The 22,613-nt window shown below is 40.9% G+C and overlaps 1 long non-coding RNA gene across 1 annotated transcript in view; it reads left to right on the forward strand.

Annotated features, from left to right (window-relative positions):
* Positions 1–5,503, forward strand: part of LOC128662272 (uncharacterized) — a 31,185-nt gene extending 25,682 nt beyond the window's left edge. Inside the window, exon 3 of the long non-coding RNA XR_008402737.1 lies at positions 5,255–5,503. This is a non-coding gene — a long non-coding RNA (uncharacterized LOC128662272). The remainder of the gene's footprint in view (positions 1–5,254) is intronic.
* Positions 5,504–22,613: the final 17,110 nt, after the last annotated feature.

Below are 22,613 nucleotides of genomic sequence, written 5' to 3' on the forward strand. Positions count from 1 at the left end.
GGAGTGGAAATAGACAACTGAAATCTGTTAGAAAAAAAATCTTAATACTCATTTGCAGTTCAGACTAAGTGCTATTGTATTATATTTTTATCATGCATTTGTTGATTAAGCAAATCTGCTGTATTTACTGGTCCTTTAATGATTTAGATAGAGCACTGGTTTTCAAACCTGACCTTAGGCCTCCCTAACAGGCCACATTTTCAGGATATCTGAACTGGAGCACCGGTGAAATAATCAGCTGATTAGTAAACATGATTATTTTACCTGCTCTCATCCAAGGTCATCCTAAAAACCTGGCCTGTTGGGGAGGCCTGAGGACAGGTTTAAAAACCAGTGAGAGAGAGTATTGAATTTTAAACAACTTTACAATTTACTTCTTTTATCAACTTTGCTGTGTTTCAATCACTTTCTTGTTTCCAATAGTGCATTGCTGCTTCTGAGCCCATATAGGTTTACTCTTCAACAAAGCATACCAAAAGAACAAAGCGCATTTAATAATAGAAGTAAACTGGAATGACCATTAAATATAACAGAATGGGTAATAAAAAGACAATGCAAAAGCACTTAGTTTGGATTTCAAATGTTATAGATCATTTTCTTTCTGATAAATTTTCATTTAGTTCAATTTTCCTTGCTCCTGTATCACATGACAGCCATCAGCCAATCAAATAATGCATATATGTATATTCTGTGAATTCTTGCACATGATCAGTAGGAGCTGGTGCCTCAAAGTCTGTATATAAAAATATTGTGCACATTTAGATAATTAAAGTGAATTGTAAAGTTGTTTAAATTTGCATGCTCTATCTGAATTATGAAACTTTAGTTTTGACTTTAGTGTTCCTTTAAAGTAAAAATAAAATAAAAAACTCATGATGTGGATAGAGCAAGGATTTTTTTCTGTCCCTTTAAATGTTCCATTGTGTTTTATTATGTAGTTTCTTCAGTGCCTCTGGCTGGTACCCTCTGTTGATTAATCTGGTGTTCATGTTGACCAAGTGGGAGGTGCATAGTGTCCCATCTGATTAGTTTCTAACCCCTTTACAGGGGTTAAACACACAGGTCTGTTCAAGCAAATAGTTCAACAAGAAAGGCACATATGAAAATGCTACTGCTGCTCCAATATTGTATGGAAGTACCAGTTAAAGGGCCACTAAACCCAAAATCTTTCTTTCATGATTCAGATAGACAATACAAATTTAAACATTACAATTTACTTCTATTATTTATTTTGCTTCATTTTTTAGATATCCTTAGTTGAAGAAAAAGCAATGCACATGGGTGAGCCAATCACACAAGGCTTCTATGTGCAGCAACCAATCAGCAGCTACTGAGCATATCTAGATATGCTTTCCAGCAAAGCATATCAAGATAATAAAACAAATTAGATAATTGAAGTAAATTAGAAAGATGTTTACAATTGTATTCTCTTTCTAAATCATGAAAGAAAAAATGTGGGTTTCATGTCCCTTTAAGCAACTTTGCAATATGGTTTATTAATTTTGCTCCATTTTCATGTAATTTAGCTCTGAAATTGGAATTATCAGGGCTGAAAATGCACACTTCAGATTTCTCATGGTTAAACCTGCTACATACATGCCCCAAATTAGCATAAGCAGATTTTTTGTAAAATAATGTAGTTTACACTAACATAATGGCCATGATTGGCTATGTTTGCAGACTAAAGCCTAAATTGGCTTTTCCAAATAAGACAAGTTATTGCAGCAAACAAATGTCAAAACCATATGATAACTTGGGGGGGATCACAGAAACTTTTCTATCTTTGCATAAAAACCATATACATTTTTTTTTTATTGTTGCCTGTGCAGGCTTGTATCTTAGTGGGTAACCATGAAAGTTTACACAAAGAGAGAAGCGCATTTTTCTCAACCGCGGTCCTGAAGTACCCCCAATAGGCCAGGTTTTTATTATAGCTAAACCAGTGCACAGGTGAAGTAGTCAGCTGATCAGTAATACCATTGTTAAAAAAAATTGCTCTCACCCATCAGCTGATTATTTCACCGGTGCACTGGTTCAGCTATAATGAAAACCTGGCCTGTCAGGGGTACTTGAAGGCCACGGTTGAGAAACAATGCGCTACTCAATGACTTGTTAGCTTGTTCTATGTCTATTTACCAACTGGGTGCAGATTCTTTTTAGCGCAGTAATGCTTTTCACAAAGTAGAACTTTTCTGTAGTACATCATTCTGATCCTGCTTATTAAAGTCAATCCAGCGTCTAAATACCAGGCAATTTCTTTCTGAACAAGGAACGCGGTAAACCCAGACAATTATTTCGTCCTTCATGAAAAGTTTGTATTTCTTCTTTCATACAGTTATTTCACAAAAGGTTTATGAAGATAAATAAATGTGAAATAGTTCCCTTTTTATTCCACCTTTTATGCTTCAGTTGTATGGATTTATGTGATCAAGAGACGTATTGCATACATGACACAGGCCCAATGAAGGCCGAAACGATCGTCTGGGGTTGCTGTGTTCCTTGTTCAGAGAGGAATTGCCTGGTATTTCGGCTCTGGACTGACCGTAATAGGCGGGATCAGACTGATATACTACAGGAAAGTTCTTCTCTGTGAAAAGCATTACTGGGCTAAAAGAAGCTGCACCCAGGTGGTAAATCGCCATAGAACAGGCTAACAATAGTATTGAGCCAGTTGTTCGTTCCTGTAAGTGTGCTTCTCTCTGTGTGTATTTAGTCTCCCTATGGGAAAAAGGGGAAACCAGACGTGGACTCCTTGCTCAGTGTGCTTAGAGGAATATGGCTACACCTCACTGACGAGGCCCAATGAAGGCCGAAACAATCGTCTGGGGTTGCTGTGTTCCTTGTTCAGAGAGGAATTGCCTGGTATTTCGGCTATGGACTGACCGTAATAGACAGGATCAGACTGATATACTACAGGAAAGTTCTTCTCTGTGAAAAGTATTACTGTGCTAAAAGAAGCTGCACCCAGGTGGTAAATCGCCATAGAACAGGCTAACAATAATATTGAGCCAGTTGCTCGTTCCTGTGAGTGTGCTTCTCTGTGTGTGTGTGTGTATGTATATATATATATATATACTGTGTGTATAATATATTCACATACTTAAACACACTATTAAAGCATATTTATGCACTATTCATGCTTTCATCTACTTGTTAGCAAAATGCTCCACTGTACTTCTATATATGTATACATAAGTATTTGTGTTATATGTGTATATATCTCTGTAAATACACATACATAGATTAATATGTACACACACACACATATATATATATATATATATATATATATATATATATATATATATATATATATATATCAAAAGATAGAAGACAGCACTCTCTGGTCTTAAATACAAAGGTTGTTTTATTTGTAGTGACGTTTCGGGGAAAGCTTCCCCTTCCTCAGACGGTCTGAGGAAGGGGAAACTTTCTCCGAAACGTCACTACAAATAAAACAACCTTTGTATTTAAGACCAGAGAGTTCTGTCTTCTATCTTTTGCTATTATTACCCACATTCATGCACCCTGGCAAATCGTGATACTGTTCGTGAGAGTGCACTTGTCCTATTAACCTATATACATATATATATATATATATATATATATATATATATATATATATATATATATATATATATATATATATATATATATATATATACAGGTGGCACTCGTTTTACAACGGTTCAATTTACACCGTTTCAGAATAACAACCTTTTTTTCCAGTCATGTGACTTGTATTGTAAAGCATTGAGAAGCAGTGCATTTATTAAAATAGCCAGTAGGTGGAACTGTCCGCTTGTGTTGCAGCTAAGCCACGCAAGCTGAAATTAATCAGTTTAACCAGACCTGAGCTATCGAGCAGATTTCAAATGAACAAGATCTTCCTGTCTATAAATCAGTCCAGATTGTAATGCATAGAAAGAACTGTTTGCATAAAAATGCAAGTAAAGTCTGTGTTGTGCGATTATTTTATTAGGTTTATAATGCTGTTTAGCAAATGTTTTTGTTCATTTAACTTAGTTTAATTATATATTCTGTGTTGTGTGATTATTTTATTAGGTTTATAATGCTGTTAAGCATTTAAAGTCTTCATTTCAAAGCTTTAAAAATAATGTATTAGGTGTTACTTATGACATTTTTGAGAGGGGCCTGGAACCTATCTCCCTCACTTCCCATTGACTTACATTATAAACTGGGTTTCAATTTACAACGGTTTCGATTTACAACCATTCCTTCTGGAACCTAACCCCGGCGTAAACTGAGGGCTACCTGTATGTATATGTATATATATATATATATATATATATATATATATATATATATATATATATATATATATATATATACATACATACATACATACATACATTTTTTTTGCCACTACTCTTAATATAATATCCCCTTTTTTAAGTCAAGCAGTGTAAGAGTGTTCAGTGATAATCCTTTACACATAAATGTTTGTCAATCACGGCTTATATAGGGCTAGATTATGAGTGGAGTGCTAACACTTGCGCTCAAGCGATAAGGAGTTTATCACAGTTAATTGCATATGTTAGAAGTAGCGTGTATTACAAGTTGAAAGAAAATGTGTTTGCTCGAGCACAATTGAATTTAAAGCGTGTCAGGTAAGCGCGACTTCAGAGCTCTAGTTAACTGTTACGCTCGATTAAAAAGTTGCACAAAATACAACAAAAATACATTAAAAAGTACACTCATAATAACACTATAACGAGTGGAGTGCAAGAGCAATAAGGGGTATATTGCAAGGATTTGCTCTCGTCGGGCTTACCACTCATATTACGAGTTGAAAGTAAACGCGATTGCTCTCTTTCTTTCTTTCTTTCTTTCTTTCTTTCTTTTCTTCGCTCTCTTTCTCTCCCTCCCTCTCTCCTTCTCGCTCTCTCTCTCCAATAAAAATAACATATTCCTGCATGTGAAATATGTACAGTAAAACACATTGTTAAATAGTATTATGGAATTCTTATTTAGACACATACATATATTATAGCCTATACCTTGCAAATATTTTATATGAATATTTCTATGACTACTTATTATCAGACAGTGTTTTCAGATGAGTTTATATGAGCTACCTTAGTAGTTACAGATGGCCAAGTAGACAGTGTAATTTTAGAGTAATATTTTGCTGCAAAAGATGCCATTTTATGGTTAGAGATGTAGATTATGTAAGTAACACACCAAGCCATTTAGTTGTATCTAAATTACTTTGTCATCTGTTTCACCACAGGCTTTTACAGTGAACATAAGATGATCTCTTACGCACCACGTCCCTGGTAGCCTACTATGGGTATTTGGTGTATTTGATCGTATTGAATTGTTATTGCTGGGTGCACTCAACATTAGCGAGCTGTGCTGAGCACTATGGAGAACACATGGATGTGGAAGAGGCCCAGGCCAATCGCAAGTAGATGGCATACAAGCTGCCCTCCGCTATGAGCACCTATCACTAAGAGTGGATAATAAATAACAATCATGGATAGTGAGGTAAGTCAATCACAGAAGGTACCTGGCAGGGCAACATCAGTAGTCTCCTGTTTGTGCTGATGGTGACTCTATGATGTACATAGATTCTCTAGCTAGTAACATACGGTTATACAGCCACTTCTGGAGCAGCAGCAGAACTGTGGTACTTAACTGAGCTTTGTACTAATAAGTATTCAGGTAAACATAGCTTCTGAATATAGAGAAATACGTTTCAGCCTCCAAACTTCTTAAAAAGGGACCTTTATTACATTGTCCGGCTCCAAAGCACTTTCTAACTTGGACCCTGACATAACATGATAAACGTCCTTTTTCTCTTGCAAGGTGTATCCAGTCCACGGATTCATCCTTTACTTGTGGGATATTCTCATTCCCTACAGGAAGTAGCAAAGAGAGCACACAGCAAAGCTGTCCATATAGCTCCCCCTCTAGCTCCACCCCCCAGTCATTCTCTTTGCTGGCTCTAAGCACTAGGCTCTCTCTCGGGAGTGTAAAGTGAATGTGGTGTTAGAATTGTAGTTTCTCCTGTTAAGTGTGATCAGTCCACGGGTCATCATTACTTCTGGGATATTAACTCCTCCCCAACAGGAAGTGCAAGAGGATCACCCAGCAGAGCTGCTATATAGCTCCTCCCCTCTACGTCACACCCAGTCATTCTCTTGCACCCAACTAATAGATAGGATGTGTGAGAGGACTGTGGTGATTTTACTTAGTTTTTATGACTTCAATCAAAAGTTTGTTATTTTAAAACAGCACCGGAGCGTGTTGTTCATTCTCAGGGGGAATTTGAAGAAGAATCTACCTGAGTTTCTATATGATTTTAACCGGAGTAGTTAAGATCATGTTGCTGTTCTCGGCCGTCTGAGGGGTGAGGTATACTTCAGATCAGGGGACAGCGGGCAGGGTCACCTGCAAAGAGGTATGTAGCAGCTTATTATTTTCTGAGAATGGAATTGACTAGAAAATACTGCAAATACCTATATAAAGTAAGTTCAGCCTTAAATGCAGTAGTAGCAACTGGTATCAGGCTGTCATGTATGTATATTTCTCCAACATAGGTGTGTCCGGTCCACGGCGTCATCCTTACTTGTGGGATATTCTCTTCCCCAACAGGAAATGGCAAAGAGCCCAGCAAAGCTGGTCACATGATCCCTCCTAGGCTCCGCCTTCCCCAGTCATTCTCTTTGCCGTTGTACAGGCAACATCTCCACGGAGATGGCTTAGAGTTTTTTAGTGTTTAACTGTAGTTTTTATTATTCAATCAAGAGTTTGTTATTTTAAAATAGTGCTGGTATGTACTATTTACTCTGAAACAGAAAAGAGATGAAGATTTCTGTTTGTAAGAGGAAAATGATTTTAGCAACCGTTACTAAAATCGATGGCTGTTCCACACAGGACTGTTGAGAGGAATTAACTTCAGTTGGGGGAACAGTGAGCAGACTTTTGCTGCTTGAGGTATGACACATTCTAACAAGACGATGTAATGCTGGAAGCTGTCATTTTCCCTATGGGATCCGGTAAGCCATTTTTATTACAGACAGTAAATAAGGGCTTCACAAGGGCTTTTTAAGACTGTAGACATTTTCTGGGCTAAATCGATTTATATATAAACATATTTTATACTCCATAGCCTTGAGGAATTATTTTAATCTTGGGAATTTTGTAAAATAACCGGCAGGCACTGTATTGGACACCTTATTCTCTAGGGGCTTTCCCTAATCATAGGCAGAGTCTCATTTTCGCGCCTGTATTGCGCACTTGTTTTTGAGAAGCATGACATGCAGATGCATGTGTGAGGAGCTCTGATACATAGAAAAGACTTTCTGAAGGCGTCATTTGGTATCGTATTCCCCTTTGGGCTTGGTTGGGTCTCAGCAAAGCAGATACCAGGGACTATAAAGGGGTTAAATATAAAAACGGCTCCGGTTCCGTTATTTTAAGGGTTAAAGCTTCCAAATTTGGTGTGCAATACTTTTAAGGCTTTAAGACACTGTGGTGAAATTTTGGTGAATTTTGAACAATTCCTTCATACTTTTTCGCAATTGCAGTAATAAAGTGTGTTCAGTTTAAAATTTAAAGTGACAGTAACGGTTTTATTTTAAAACGTTTTTTTGTACTTTGTTATCAAGTTTATGCCTGTTTAACATGTCTGAACTGCCAGATAGACTGTGTTCTGAATGTGGGGAAGCCAAGGTTCCTTCTCATTTAAATAGATGTGATTTATGTGACACAAAATTTAGAGAAAATGATGCCCAAGATGATTCCTCAAGTGAGGGGAGTAAGCATGGTACTGCATCATCCCCTCCTTCGTCTACACCAGTCTTGCCCACACAGGAGGCCCCTAGTACATCTAGCGCGCCAATACTCCTTACTATGCAACAATTAACGGCTGTAATGGATAATTCTATCAAAAACATTTTAGCCAAAATGCCCACTTATCAGCGAAAGCGCGACTGCTCTGTTTTAGAAAATACTGAAGAGCATGAGGTATTTGACTAGAAAATACTGCAAATACCTATATAAAGTAAGTTCAGCCTTAAATGCAGTAGTAGCAACTGGTATCAGGCTGTCATGTATGTATATTTCTCCAACATAGGTGTGTCCGGTCCACGGCGTCATCCTTACTTGTGGGATATTCTCTTCCCCAACAGGAAATGGCAAAGAGCCCAGCAAAGCTGGTCACATGATCCCTCCTAGGCTCCGCCTTCCCCAGTCATTCTCTTTGCCGTTGTACAGGCAACATCTCCACGGAGATGGCTTAGAGTTTTTTAGTGTTTAACTGTAGTTTTTATTATTCAATCAAGAGTTTGTTATTTTAAAATAGTGCTGGTATGTACTATTTACTCTGAAACAGAAAAGAGATGAAGATTTCTGTTTGTAAGAGGAAAATGATTTTAGCAACCGTTACTAAAATCGATGGCTGTTCCACACAGGACTGTTGAGAGGAATTAACTTCAGTTGGGGGAACAGTGAGCAGACTTTTGCTGCTTGAGGTATGACACATTCTAACAAGACGATGTAATGCTGGAAGCTGTCATTTTCCCTATGGGATCCGGTAAGCCATTTTTATTACAGACAGTAAATAAGGGCTTCACAAGGGCTTTTTAAGACTGTAGACATTTTCTGGGCTAAATCGATTTATATATAAACATATTTTATACTCCATAGCCTTGAGGAATTATTTTAATCTTGGGAATTTTGTAAAATAACCGGCAGGCACTGTATTGGACACCTTATTCTCTAGGGGCTTTCCCTAATCATAGGCAGAGTCTCATTTTCGCGCCTGTATTGCGCACTTGTTTTTGAGAAGCATGACATGCAGATGCATGTGTGAGGAGCTCTGATACATAGAAAAGACTTTCTGAAGGCGTCATTTGGTATCGTATTCCCCTTTGGGCTTGGTTGGGTCTCAGCAAAGCAGATACCAGGGACTATAAAGGGGTTAAATATAAAAACGGCTCCGGTTCCGTTATTTTAAGGGTTAAAGCTTCCAAATTTGGTGTGCAATACTTTTAAGGCTTTAAGACACTGTGGTGAAATTTTGGTGAATTTTGAACAATTCCTTCATACTTTTTCGCAATTGCAGTAATAAAGTGTGTTCAGTTTAAAATTTAAAGTGACAGTAACGGTTTTATTTTAAAACGTTTTTTTGTACTTTGTTATCAAGTTTATGCCTGTTTAACATGTCTGAACTGCCAGATAGACTGTGTTCTGAATGTGGGGAAGCCAAGGTTCCTTCTCATTTAAATAGATGTGATTTATGTGACACAAAATTTAGAGAAAATGATGCCCAAGATGATTCCTCAAGTGAGGGGAGTAAGCATGGTACTGCATCATCCCCTCCTTCGTCTACACCAGTCTTGCCCACACAGGAGGCCCCTAGTACATCTAGCGCGCCAATACTCCTTACTATGCAACAATTAACGGCTGTAATGGATAATTCTATCAAAAACATTTTAGCCAAAATGCCCACTTATCAGCGAAAGCGCGACTGCTCTGTTTTAGAAAATACTGAAGAGCATGAGGACGCTGATGATATTGTTTCTGAAGGGCCCCTACACCAGTCTGAGGGGGCCAGGGAGGTTTTGTCTGAGGGAGAAATTTCAGATTCAGGGAAAATTTCTCAACAAGCTGAACCTGATGTGATTACATTTAAATTTAAGTTGGAACATCTCCGCGCTCTGCTTAAGGAGGTGTTATCCACTCTGGATGATTGTGAGAATTTGGTCATCCCAGAGAAACTATGTAAAATGGACAAGTTCCTAGAGGTCCCGGGGCCCCCCGAAGCTTTTCCTATACCCAAGCGGGTGGCGGACATTGTAAATAAAGAATGGGAAAGGCCCGGTATACCTTTCGTCCCTCCCCCCATATTTAAAAAATTGTTTCCTATGGTCGACCCCAGAAAGGACTTATGGCAGACAGTCCCCAAGGTCGAGGGGGCGGTTTCTACTCTAAACAAACGCACCACTATACCCATAGAAGATAGTTGTGCTTTCAAAGATCCTATGGATAAAAAATTAGAAGGTTTGCTTAAAAAGATGTTTGTTCAGCAAGGTTACCTTCTACAACCAATTTCATGCATTGTCCCTGTCACTACAGCCGCGTGTTTCTGGTTCGATGAGCTAGAAAAGGCGATCACTAGTAATTCTCCTTCTTATGAGGAGATTATGGACAGAATCCGTGCTCTCAAATTGGCTAATTCTTTCACCCTAGACGCCACTTTGCAATTGGCTAGGTTAGCGGCGAAAAATTCTGGGTTTGCTAGTGTGGCGCGCAGAGCGCTTTGGTTAAAATCTTGGTCAGCGGATGCGTCTTCCAAGAACAAATTGCTTAACATTCCTTTCAAGGGGAAAACGCTGTTTGGCCCTGACTTGAAAGAGATTATCTCTGATATCACTGGGGGCAAGGGCCACGCCCTTCCTCAGGATAGGTCTTTCAAGGCCAAAAATAAACCTAATTTTCGTCCCTTTCGTAGAAACGGACCAGCCCCAAGTGCTACGTCCTCTAAGCAAGAGGGTAATACTTCTCAAGCCAAGCCAGCCTGGAGACCAATGCAAGGCTGGAACAAGGGAAAGCAGGCCAAGAAACCTGCCACTGCTACCAAGACAGCATGAGATGTTGGCCCCCGATCCGGGACCGGATCTGGTGGGGGGCAGACTCTCTCTCTTCGCTCAGGCTTGGGCAAGAGATGTTCTGGATCCTTGGGCGCTAGAAATAGTCTCCCAAGGTTATCTTCTGGAATTCAAGGGGCTTCCCCCAAGGGGGAGGTTCCACAGGTCTCAATTGTCTTCAGACCACATTAAAAAACAGGCATTCTTACATTGTGTAGAGGACCTGTTAAAAATGGGAGTGATTCATCCTGTTCCATTAGGAGAACAAGGGATGGGGTTCTACTCCAATCTGTTCGTAGTTCCCAAAAAAGAGGGAACGTTCAGACCAATCTTAGATCTCAAGATCCTAAACAAGTTTCTCAAGGTTCCATCGTTCAAAATGGAAACCATTCGAACAATTCTTCCTTCCATCCAGGAAGGTCAATTCATGACCACGGTGGATTTAAAGGATGCGTATCTACATATTCCTATCCACAAGGAACATCATCGGTTCCTAAGGTTCGCATTCCTGGACAAGCATTACCAGTTCGTGGCACTTCCGTTCAGATTAGCCACTGCTCCAAGGATTTTCACAAAGGTACTAGGGTCCCTTCTAGCGGTGCTAAGACCAAGGGGCATTGCAGTAGTACCTTACTTGGACGACATTCTGATTCAAGCGTCGTCCCTTCCTCTAGCAAAGGCTCACACGGACATTGTCCTGGCCTTTCTCAGATCTCACGGATGGAAAGTGAACGTAGAAAAGAGTTCTCTATCTCCGTCAACGAGGGTTCCCTTCTTGGGAACAATAATAGACTCCTTAGAAATGAGGATTTTTCTGACAGAGGCCAGAAAAACAAAACTTCTAAACTCTTGTCAAATACTTCATTCCGTTCCTCTTCCTTCCATAGCGCAGTGCATGGAAGTAATAGGTTTGATGGTAGCGGCAATGGACATAGTTCCTTTTGCGCGCATTCATCTAAGACCATTACAACTGTGCATGCTCAGTCAGTGGAATGGGGACTATACAGACTTGTCTCCGACGATACAAGTAAATCAGAGGACCAGAGATTCACTCCGTTGGTGGCTGTCCCTGGACAACCTGTCACAGGGGATGAGCTTCCGCAGACCAGAGTGGGTCATTGTCACGACCGACGCCAGTCTGATGGGCTGGGGCGCGGTCTGGGGACCCCTGAAAGCTCAGGGTCTTTGGTCTCGGGAAGAATCTCTTCTACCGATAAATATTCTGGAACTGAGAGCGATACTCAATGCTCTCAAGGCTTGGCCTCAGCTAGCAAAGGCCAAGTTCATACGGTTTCAATCAGACAACATGACGACTGTTGCGTACATCAACCATCAGGGGGGAACAAGGAGTTCCCTGGCGATGGAAGAAGTGACCAAAATCATTCAATGGGCGGAGACTCACTCCTGCCACTTGTCTGCAATCCACATCCCAGGAGTGGAAAATTGGGAAGCGGATTTTCTGAGTCGTCAGACATTACATCCGGGGGAGTGGGAACTCCATCCGGAAATCTTTGCCCAAATTACTCAACTGTGGGGCATTCCAGACATGGATCTGATGGCCTCTCGTCAGAACTTCAAGGTTCCTTGCTACGGGTCCAGATCCAGGGATCCCAAGGCGACTCTAGTAGATGCACTAGTAGCACCTTGGACCTTCAAACTAGCTTATGTATTCCCGCCGTTTCCTCTCATCCCCAGGCTGGTAGCCAGGATCAATCAGGAGAGGGCATCGGTGATCTTGATAGCTCCTGCGTGGCCACGCAGGACTTGGTATGCAGACCTGGTGAATATGTCATCGGCTCCACCATGGAAGCTACCTTTGAGACGAGACCTTCTTGTTCAAGGTCCGTTCGAACATCCGAATCTGGTCTCACTCCAACTGACTGCTTGGAGATTGAACGCTTGATCTTATCAAAGCGAGGGTTCTCAGATTCTGTTATTGATACTCTTGTTCAGGCCAGAAAGCCTGTAACTAGAAAAATTTACCACAAAATATGGAAAAAATATATCTGTTGGTGTGAATCTAAAGGATTCCCTTGGGACAAGGTAAAAATTCCTAAGATTCTATCCTTTCTTCAAGAAGGATTGGAGAAAGGATTATCTGCAAGTTCCTTGAAGGGACAGATTTCTGCCTTGTCTGTGTTACTTCACAAAAAGCTGGCAGCTGTGCCAGATGTTCAAGCCTTTGTTCAGGCTCTGGTTAGAATCAAGCCTGTTTACAAACCTTTGACTCCTCCTTGGAGTCTCAATTTAGTTCTTTCAGTTCTTCAGGGGGTTCCGTTTGAACCCTTACATTCCGTTGATATTAAGTTATTATCTTGGAAAGTTTTGTTTTTGGTTGCAATTTCTTCTGCTAGAAGAGTTTCAGAATTATCTGCTCTGCAGTGTTCTCCTCCTTATCTGGTGTTCCATGCAGATAAGGTGGTTTTACGTACTAAACCTGGTTTTCTTCCGAAAGTTGTTTCTAACAAAAACATTAACCAGGAGATAGTCGTGCCTTCTTTGTGTCCGAATCCAGTTTCAAAGAAGGAACGTTTGTTGCACAATTTGGATGTTGTTCGCGCTCTAAAATTCTATTTAGATGCTACAAAGGATTTTAGACAAACATCTTCCTTGTTTGTTGTTTATTCTGGTAAAAGGAGAGGTCAAAAAGCAACTTCTACCTCTCTCTCTTTTTGGATTAAAAGCATCATCAGATTGGCTTATGAGACTGCCGGACGGCAGCCTCCTGAAAGAATCACAGCTCATTCCACTAGGGCTGTGGCTTCCACATGGGCCTTCAAGAACGAGGCTTCTGTTGATCAGATATGTAAGGCAGCGACTTGGTCTTCACTGCACACTTTTACCAAATTTTACAAGTTTGATACTTTTGCTTCTTCTGAGGCTATTTTTGGGAGAAAGGTTTTGCAAGCCGTGGTGCCTTCCATTTAGGTGACCTGATTTGCTCCCTCCCTTCATCCGTGTCCTAAAGCTTTGGTATTGGTTCCCACAAGTAAGGATGACGCCGTGGACCGGACACACCTATGTTGGAGAAAACAGAATTTATGTTTACCTGATAAATTACTTTCTCCAACGGTGTGTCCGGTCCACGGCCCGCCCTGGTTTTTTAATCAGGTCTGATAATTTATTTTCTTTAACTACAGTCACCACGGTATCATATGGTTTCTCCTATGCAAATATTCCTCCTTTACGTCAGTCGAATGACTGGGGAAGGCGGAGCCTAGGAGGGATCATGTGACCAGCTTTGCTGGGCTCTTTGCCATTTCCTGTTGGGGAAGAGAATATCCCACAAGTAAGGATGACGCCGTGGACCGGACACACCGTTGGAGAAAGTAATTTATCAGGTAAACATAAATTCTGTTTTTCACTTCAGTATTCTGGGGAATGGCACTTCACTGGAATGATACTGTATGAATAAACCTTAGCCTATATTGCAGTGAGAACGGCTAGCAGTAGGTTTCTGTGACAATTTATTTATGAGGTTAAACGTTTTGCTGGCATGTTAAATCGTTTAATTTTCTGAGGTACTGGGTGAAAAATTCTGTTGGGCACTAATTATCCACTTGGCGGGCATTTTATTCAATTTTTGACAGTTTACTGATCTCCCTCACTGTTGTGTGTGAGGGGGAGGGGCTTAATTTGGCGCTTTTACTACGCATCAGGAATTCAGTCACAAGTCTGTTTTTCTTCCCTGCATGATCCGGTTCGTCTCTACAGAGCTTAAGGGTCTTCAAAATTTATTTTGAGGGAGGTAATCACTCACAGCAGACCTGTGAGATAGTGCTTTGACTGTGATAAAAAACGTTATATTCTGTACTTTTTTTCTGCCATTTAAGGGTTAGTTATCCATTGCTAATGGGGGCAATCCTTTGCTAAATTTATATTTTTACCGGAAAGAATTTGATTTTATAGTTTATCCGTTTTATTGTTTCTCAACTGTCATAACTTCTGTGCTTCTTAAAGGCACAGTACGTTTTTTTTTTTTTTTTTTTTTTTTTTTTTCATACTATTGAAATTTAAATTGAAAAGTATTTCCAAGCTGCTGGTTTAATTGCTAGTGTGTTTAACATGTCTGACTCAGAGGAATATCTCTGTGCTATATGTGCTAAAGCCAAAGTGGAGCCCAATAGAAATTTATGTACTAATTGCATTGATGCTACTTTAAATAAAAGTCAATCTGTACAAATTGAACATCATTCACCAAACAACGAGGGGAAAGTTATGCCGACTAACTTGCCTCACGTGTCAGTACCTGAATCTCCCGCTCGGGAGGTGCGTGATATGGTAACGCCGAGTACTTCAGGGCGGCCATTACAAATCACATTGCAGGACATGGCTAATGTTATGACTGAAGTTTTGTCTAAATTACCCGAACTTAGAGGGAAGCGTGACCACTCTGGGGTGAGAACAGAGTGCGCTGATAATACTAGGGCCATGTCAGATACTGGATCACAGTATGCAGAACATGAGGACGGAGAGCTTCAATCTGCAGGTGACGGTTCTGATCCCAATAGAGTGGATTCAGACATTTCTAATTTTAAGTTTAAGCTTGAGAACCTCCGCGTTCTACTAGGGGAGGTATTAGCGGCTCTGAATGATTGTAACACCGTTGCAATTCCAGAGAAGTTATGTAGGCTGGATAGATACTATGCGGTACCGGCGAGTACTGACGTATTTCCTATACCTAAGAGGCTTACAGAGATAATTACTAAGGAGTGGGATAGGCCCGGTGTACCCTTTTCCCCCCCTCCTGTATTTAGAAAAATGTTCCCAATAGACGCCACCACACGGGACTTATGGCAGACGATCCCTAAGGTGGAGGGAGCGGTTTCCACTCTGGCTAAGCGTACCACTATCCCGGTGGAGGATAGCTGTGCCTTTTCAGATCCAATGGATAAAAAATTAGAGGGTTACCTTAAGAAAATGTTTGTTCAACAAGGTTTTATACTACAACCCCTTGCATGTATTGCGTCTGTCATGGCCGCGGCCGCTTTTTGGTCCGAGTCCCTGGAAGAGACTCTTGACTCAATTACTATCGAAGAAATTTCAAACAGGCTTAAAACCATTAAGCTAGCTAATTCATTTGTTTCAGATGCCGTAGTACATTTAACTAAACTTACGGCTAAGAATTCCGGTTTCGCCATTCAGGCACGCAGAGCACTGTGGCTAAAATCGTGGTCAGCTGACGTTACTTTTAAATCTAAGTTACTTAACATACCTTTCAAAGGGCAGACCTTATTCGGGCCCGGTTTGAAAGAAATTATCGCTGACATTACAGGAGGTAAAGGCCATGCCCTGCCTCAAGACAGAGCCAAGCCTAGGGCTAGACAGTCTAATTTTCGTTCCTTTCGTAATTTCAAAGCAGGAGCAGCATCAACTTCCTCTGCTCCAAAACAGGAAGGAGCTGTTGCTCGTTACAGACAAGGCTGGAGACCTAACCAGTCCTGGAACAAGGGCAAGCAGGCCAGAAAACCTGCTGCTGCCCCTAAGACAGCATGAATTGAGGGCCCCCGATCCGGGAACGGATCTAGTGGGGGGCAGACTTTCTCTCTTCGCCCAGGCTTGGGCAAGATATGTCCAGGATCCCTGGGCACTAGAGATCATATCTCAGGGATATCTTCTGGACTTCAAAACCTCTCCCCCAAAAGGGAGATTCCATCTGTCAAGGTTGTCAACAAACCAAATAAAGAAGGAGGCGTTTCTACGCTGCGTACAAGATCTGTTACTAATGGGAGTGATCCATCCGGTTCCGCGGTCGGAACACGGACAAGGATTTTACTCAAATCTGTTTGTGGTTCCCAAGAAAGAAGGAACCTTAAGACCAATCTTGGATTTAAAGATCCTAAACAAATTCCTAACAGTTCCATCGTTCAAAATGGAAACTATTCGGACAATTCTACCCATGATCCAAAAGGGTCAGTACATGACCACAGTGGATTTAAAGGATGCTTACCTTCACATTCCGATTCACAGAGATCATTACCAGTATCTAAGGTTTGCCTTCCTAGACAGGCATTACCAGTTTGTAGCTCTTCCATTCGGGTTGGCTACGGCTCCAAGAATCTTCACAAAGCTTCTGGGGGCTCTTCTGGCGGTGCTAAGACCGCGAGGAATTGCGGTAGCTCCATACCTAGACGACATTCTGATACAAGCTTCAAGCTTTCAAACTGCCAAGTCTCATACAGAGTTAGTACTGGCATTTCTAAGATCGCATGGGTGGAAGGTAAACGAAAAGAAGAGTTCTCTCTTTCCACTCACAAGAGTTGCCTTCTTGGGGACTCTTATAGATTCTGTAGAAATGAAGATCTACCTGACAGAAGACAGGTTAACAATACTTCAAAACGCTTGCCGTGTCCTTCATTCCATTCAACACCCGTCAGTGGCTCAATGCATGGAGGTGATCGGCTTAATGGTAGCGGCAATGGACATAGTACCCTTTGCACGCTTACACCTCAGACCGCTGCAATTGTGCATGCTAAGTCAGTGGAATGGTGATTACTCAGATTTGTCCCCTACTCTGAATCTGGATCAAGAGACCAGAAATTCTCTTCTGTGGTGGCTTTCTCTGCCACATCTGTCCAGGGGGATGCCATTCAGCAGGCCAGAAGGGACGATTGTAACAACAGACGCCAGCCTGCTAGGTTGGGGCGCTGTCTGGAATTCCCTGAAGGCTCAGGGATCATGGACTCAGGAGGAGAGTCTCCTGCCAATAAACATTCTGGAATTGAGAGCAGTTCTCAATGCCCTTCTGGCTTGGCCCCAATTAACAACTCGGGGGTTCATCAGATTTCAGTCGGACAACATCACGACTGTAGCTTACATCAACCATCAAGGAGGGACAAGAAGCTCCCTAGCGATGATGGAAGTATCAAAGATAATTCGCTGGGCAGAGTCTCACTCTTGCCACCTATCAGCAATCCACATTCCGGGAGTGGAGAACTGGGAGGCGGATTTCCTAAGTCGTCAGACTTTTAATCCGGGGGAGTGGGAACTTCATCCAGAGGTCTTTGCCCAAATACTTCGACGTTGGGGCAAACCAGAAATAGATCTCATGGCGTCTCGACAGAACGCCAAGCTTCCTTGTTACGGGTCCAGATCCAGGGATCCGGGAGCGGCCCTGGTAGATGCTTTGACAGCACCTTGGACCTTCGGGAGAGCTTATGTGTTTCCACCCTTCCCGATGCTTCCTCGATTGATTGCCAGGATCAAACAGGAGAGAGCATCGGTGATTCTAATAGCGCCTGCGTGGCCACGCAGGACCTGGTATGCAGATCTAGTGGACATGTCATCCTGTCCACCTTGGTCTCTGCCTCTGAGACAGGACCTTCTGATTCAGGGTCCCTTCAAACATCAAAATCTAATTTCTCTGAAGCTGACTGCCTGGAGATTGAACGCTTGATTTTATCAAAACGTGGATTTTCTGAGTCAGTAATTGATACCTTAATACAGGCTAGGAAGCCTGTTACCAGAAAGATTTACCATAAAATATGGCGTAAATACCTATATTGGTGCGAATCCAAAGGTTACTCTTGGAGTAAGGTTAGGATTCCTAGGATATTGTCTTTTCTACAAGAAGGTTTAGAAAAGGGTTTATCCGCTAGTTCCTTAAAGGGACAGATCTCAGCTCTGTCCATTCTGTTGCACAAACGTCTGTCAGAAGTTCCAGACGTTCAGGCTTTTTGTCAGGCTTTGGCCAGGATTAAGCCTGTGTTTAAAACTGTTGCTCCGCCATGGAGTTTAAACCTTGTTCTTAACGTTTTACAGGGCGTTCCGTTTGAACCCCTTCATTCCATTGATATAAAATTGTTATCTTGGAAAGTTCTATTTTTAATGGCTATTTCCTCGGCTCGAAGAGTCTCTGAGTTATCAGCCTTACATTGTGATTCTCCTTATCTGATTTTTCACTCGGATAAGGTAGTTCTGCGTACTAAACCTGGGTTCTTACCTAAGGTAGTCACTAACAGGAATATCAATCAAGAGATTGTTGTTCCATCCTTGTGTCCAAATCCTTCTTCAAAGAAGGAAGACTTCTGCACAATCTGGATGTAGTTCGTGCCCTAAAATTTTATTTACAGGCAACTAGAGATTTTCGACAAACGTCTTCCCTGTTTGTCGTTTATTCTGGACAGAGGAGAGGTCAAAAAGCTTCTGCTACCTCTCTCTCTTTTTGGCTTCGTAGCATAATACGTTTAGCTTATGAGACTGCTGGACAGCAGCCTCCTGAAAGAATTACAGCTCATTCCACTAGAGCTGTGGCTTCCACTTGGGCCTTTAAGAATGAGGCCTCTGTTGAACAGATTTGCAAGGCTGCAACTTGGTCTTCGCTTCATACTTTTTCCAAATTTTACAAATTTGACACTTTTGCTTCTTCGGAGGCTATTTTTGGGAGAAAGGTTCTTCAGGCAGTGGTTCCTTCTGTATAAAGATCCTGCCTGTCCCTCCCGTCATCCGTGTACTTTTGCTTTGGTATTGGTATCCCAGAAGTAATGATGACCCGTGGACTGATCACACTTAACAGGAGAAAACATAATTTATGCTTACCTGATAAATTCCTTTCTCCTGTAGTGTGATCAGTCCACGGCCCGCCCTGTTTTTTATGGCAGGTCTAAATTTTTAAATTATACTCCAGTCACCACTGCACCCTTTAGCTTCTCCTTTCTCGTTGGTTCTTGGTCGAATGACTGGGTGTGACGTACAGGGGAGGAGCTATATAGCAGCTCTGCTGGGTGATCCTCTTGCACTTCCTGTTGGGGAGGAGTTAATATCCCAGAAGTAATGATGACCCGTGGACTGATCACACTACAGGAGAAAGGAATTTATCAGGTAAGCATAAATTATGTTTTCTCTTGTTAAGTGTATCCAGTCCACGGATCATCCATTACTTATGGAATATATTCTCCTTCCCAACAGGAAGTTGCAAGAGTCCACCCACAGCAAAGCTGCTATATAGCTCCTCCCCTAACTGCCATATTCAGTCATTCTCTTGCAAGCCTCAACATAGATAGGAGGTTGTGAGAGTCTGTGGCGATTTATACTTAGTTTATTCTTCAATCAAAAGTTTGTTATTTTTAAATGGCACCGGAGTGTGCTGTTTTTCTCAGGCAGCATTTGGAAGAAGAATCTGCCTGCGTTTTTCTATGATCTTAGCAGACGTAACTAAGATCCATTTGCTGTTCTCACACATTCTGAGGAGTGAGGTACTTCAGAGGGGGAATGGCGTGCAGGTTTTCCTGCAGAAAAGGTATGTGCAGTAAAATATTTTTCTAGGAATGGAATTGACTAAGAAAATACTGCTGATACCGAAGTAATGTAAGTAAAGCCTTAAATGCAGCTATAGCGACTGGTATCAGGCTTATTAATAGAGATACATACTCTTATAAAAATGTGTTTTAAAACGTTTGCTGGCATGTTTAATCGTTTTTTAACGTACATTGGTGATAACACTGTAATGTTGGTATAGCCTTAAATGCAGTAAAAGCGACTGGTATCAGGCTTATTAATAGAGATACATACTCTTGTAAAAATGTGTTTTAAAACGTTTGCTGGCATATTTAATCGTTTTTTAACATATGTTTGGTGATAAAACTTATTGGGGCCTAAGTTTTTTCCACATGGCTGGCTTAAATTTTGCATAGAAACAGTTAACTGAAGCTTCCCACTGTTGTAATATGAGTGGGAGGGGCCTAATTAGCGCTTTTTTGCGCAGTTAAAATTACAAAATGAATCATCCAGATTCCCTCAGCAGTCCCATGAATACTACAGGACTTTTCTAAAGGGCTAAAAAGACTTCCAAAATCGTTTATAGGGAAGGTAATCCACAGCTCTGCTGTGGCAGTTTTGTTGTGTCTGTTTCTAAAAACGTCTATGTCGTTTTTTTTATCTGTTTTTTGCATTAAGGGGTTAATCATCCATTGGCAAGTGGGTGCAATGCTCTGTTACCTTATTACATGTACTGTAAAAATTTCGTTTGTTTTACTGTCTTTTTTCACTGTTTTTCAAATTTTGACAAAGTAACGTTTTATATACTTGCTTGTTAACTTGATTTAACCCCTTAATGACAGAGGACTTACCAGGTACGTCATAGAAAAACATTCCCTTAATGACAATTGACGTACCTGGTACGTCCTCTGTTGTTAGAAGCGCTGGAAGCGATCATGAACAAAATGAAAAAAAAAATATATATAATCAATGCAGATGCATGGGGATCTTCTTGTTTAGTAAGTGATCTGGGAGGGGAGGGATGTAGATGTTTTAAGGGGGGCCAGCTACACTACAGTACCCAAGATGGCGGCAAATAGGTAGAGGGGGGGGGTTAGAGAGATGTATGGGGGGATCAGGGAGGTTGTGGGGTAAGGGGGGATGCAGACTGCAGACAGTATGAAGAAAAAAAATAAAAAAAAATAATAAATGATTTTTATTTCAGTACTGGCAGACTTTCTGCCAGTACTTAAGATGGCGGTGACAATTGTGAGGTGGGGGAGGGAAGAGTGCTGTTTGAGGGAGGTCAGGGGGGGATCAGGGGGTGGGATGTGTCAGGTGGGAGGCTGATCTCTACACTAAAGATAAATATTAACCCTACAAGCTACCTAATTAACCCCTTAACTGCTGGGCATATTACAAGTGTGGTGCGCAGCAGCATTTAACGGCCTTATTATTACCAAAAAGCAACGCCAAAGCCATATATGTCTGCTATTTCTGAACAAAGGGGATCCCAGAGAAGCATTTACAACCATTTATGCCATAATTGCACAAGATGTTTGTAAATAAATTCAGCGAGAATCCTAAAGTTTGTGAAAAAGTCAACAATTTTTTTTATTTGATCGCATTTGGCGGTGAAATGGTGGCATGAAATATACTAAAATGGGCCTAGATCAATACTTTGGAATGTCTTCTAAATAAAAATATATACTTGTCAAGGGATATTCAGGGATTCCTGAAAGATATCAATGTTCCAATGTAACTAGCGCTAATTTTGAAAAAAAGGGGTTTGGAAATAGCAAAGTGCTACTTGTATTTTTTGCCCTATAACTTGCAAAAAAAAAAAAAGAACATGTAAACATTGGGTATTTCTAAACTCAGGACAAAATTTAGAAACTATTTAGAATGGGTGTTTTTTGGTGGTTGTAGATATGTAACAGATTTTGGGGGTCAAAGTTAGAAAAAGTTTGTTTTTTTCCATTTTTTCCTCATATTTTGTATTTTTTTTATAGTAAATTATAAGATATGATGAAAATAATGGTATCTTTAGAAAGTCCATTTAATGGCGAGAAAAACGGTATATAATATGTGTGGGTACAGTAAATGAGTAAGAGGAAAATTACAGCTAAACACAAACACTGCAGAAATTTAAAAATAGCCATTGTCATTAAGGGTAAGAAAATTGAAAAATGGTCTGGTCATTAAGGGGTTAAAGTGTTTTCCAAGCTTACTAGTCTCATTATTAGTCTGTTTTAACATGTCTGACATAGAGGAAGCTCTGTGTTCATTATGTTTTAAAGCCATGGTGGAACCCCATCTTAGAATGTGTACCAGATGTACTGATTTCATGTTAAACAATAAAGATCATTTTTTGTTTTTTAAAAACATTATCACCAGTGGATTCTGTCGAGGGGAAAGTTATGCCGACTAACTCTCCCCACGTGTCAGACCCTTCGACTCCCGCTTCAGGGACTCACGCTCAAATGGCGCCAAGTACATCAAGGGCGCCCATAGCGTTTATTTTACAAGACATGGCAAAGGTGGTGAATAATACTCTGGCAGCAGTATTAGTCAGACTACCTGAAATTAAAGGAAAGCAGATAGCTCTGGGGGTAGATACAGAGCATACAGACGCTTTAAGAACCATGTATGATACTACCTCACAATATGCTTAGTCTGTGGGTGATTTTTTTGACTCAGGGAAGATGATTTAACCTGATTCTGATATTTCTACATTTAAAATTTATGCTTGAGAACCTCCACTTGTCGCTCAGGGAGGCTTTGGCTGCTCTGAATGAA

Source organism: Bombina bombina, chromosome 6 (genome assembly GCF_027579735.1).
Source record: "Bombina bombina isolate aBomBom1 chromosome 6, aBomBom1.pri, whole genome shotgun sequence".
NCBI lineage: Eukaryota > Metazoa > Chordata > Amphibia > Anura > Bombinatoridae > Bombina > Bombina bombina.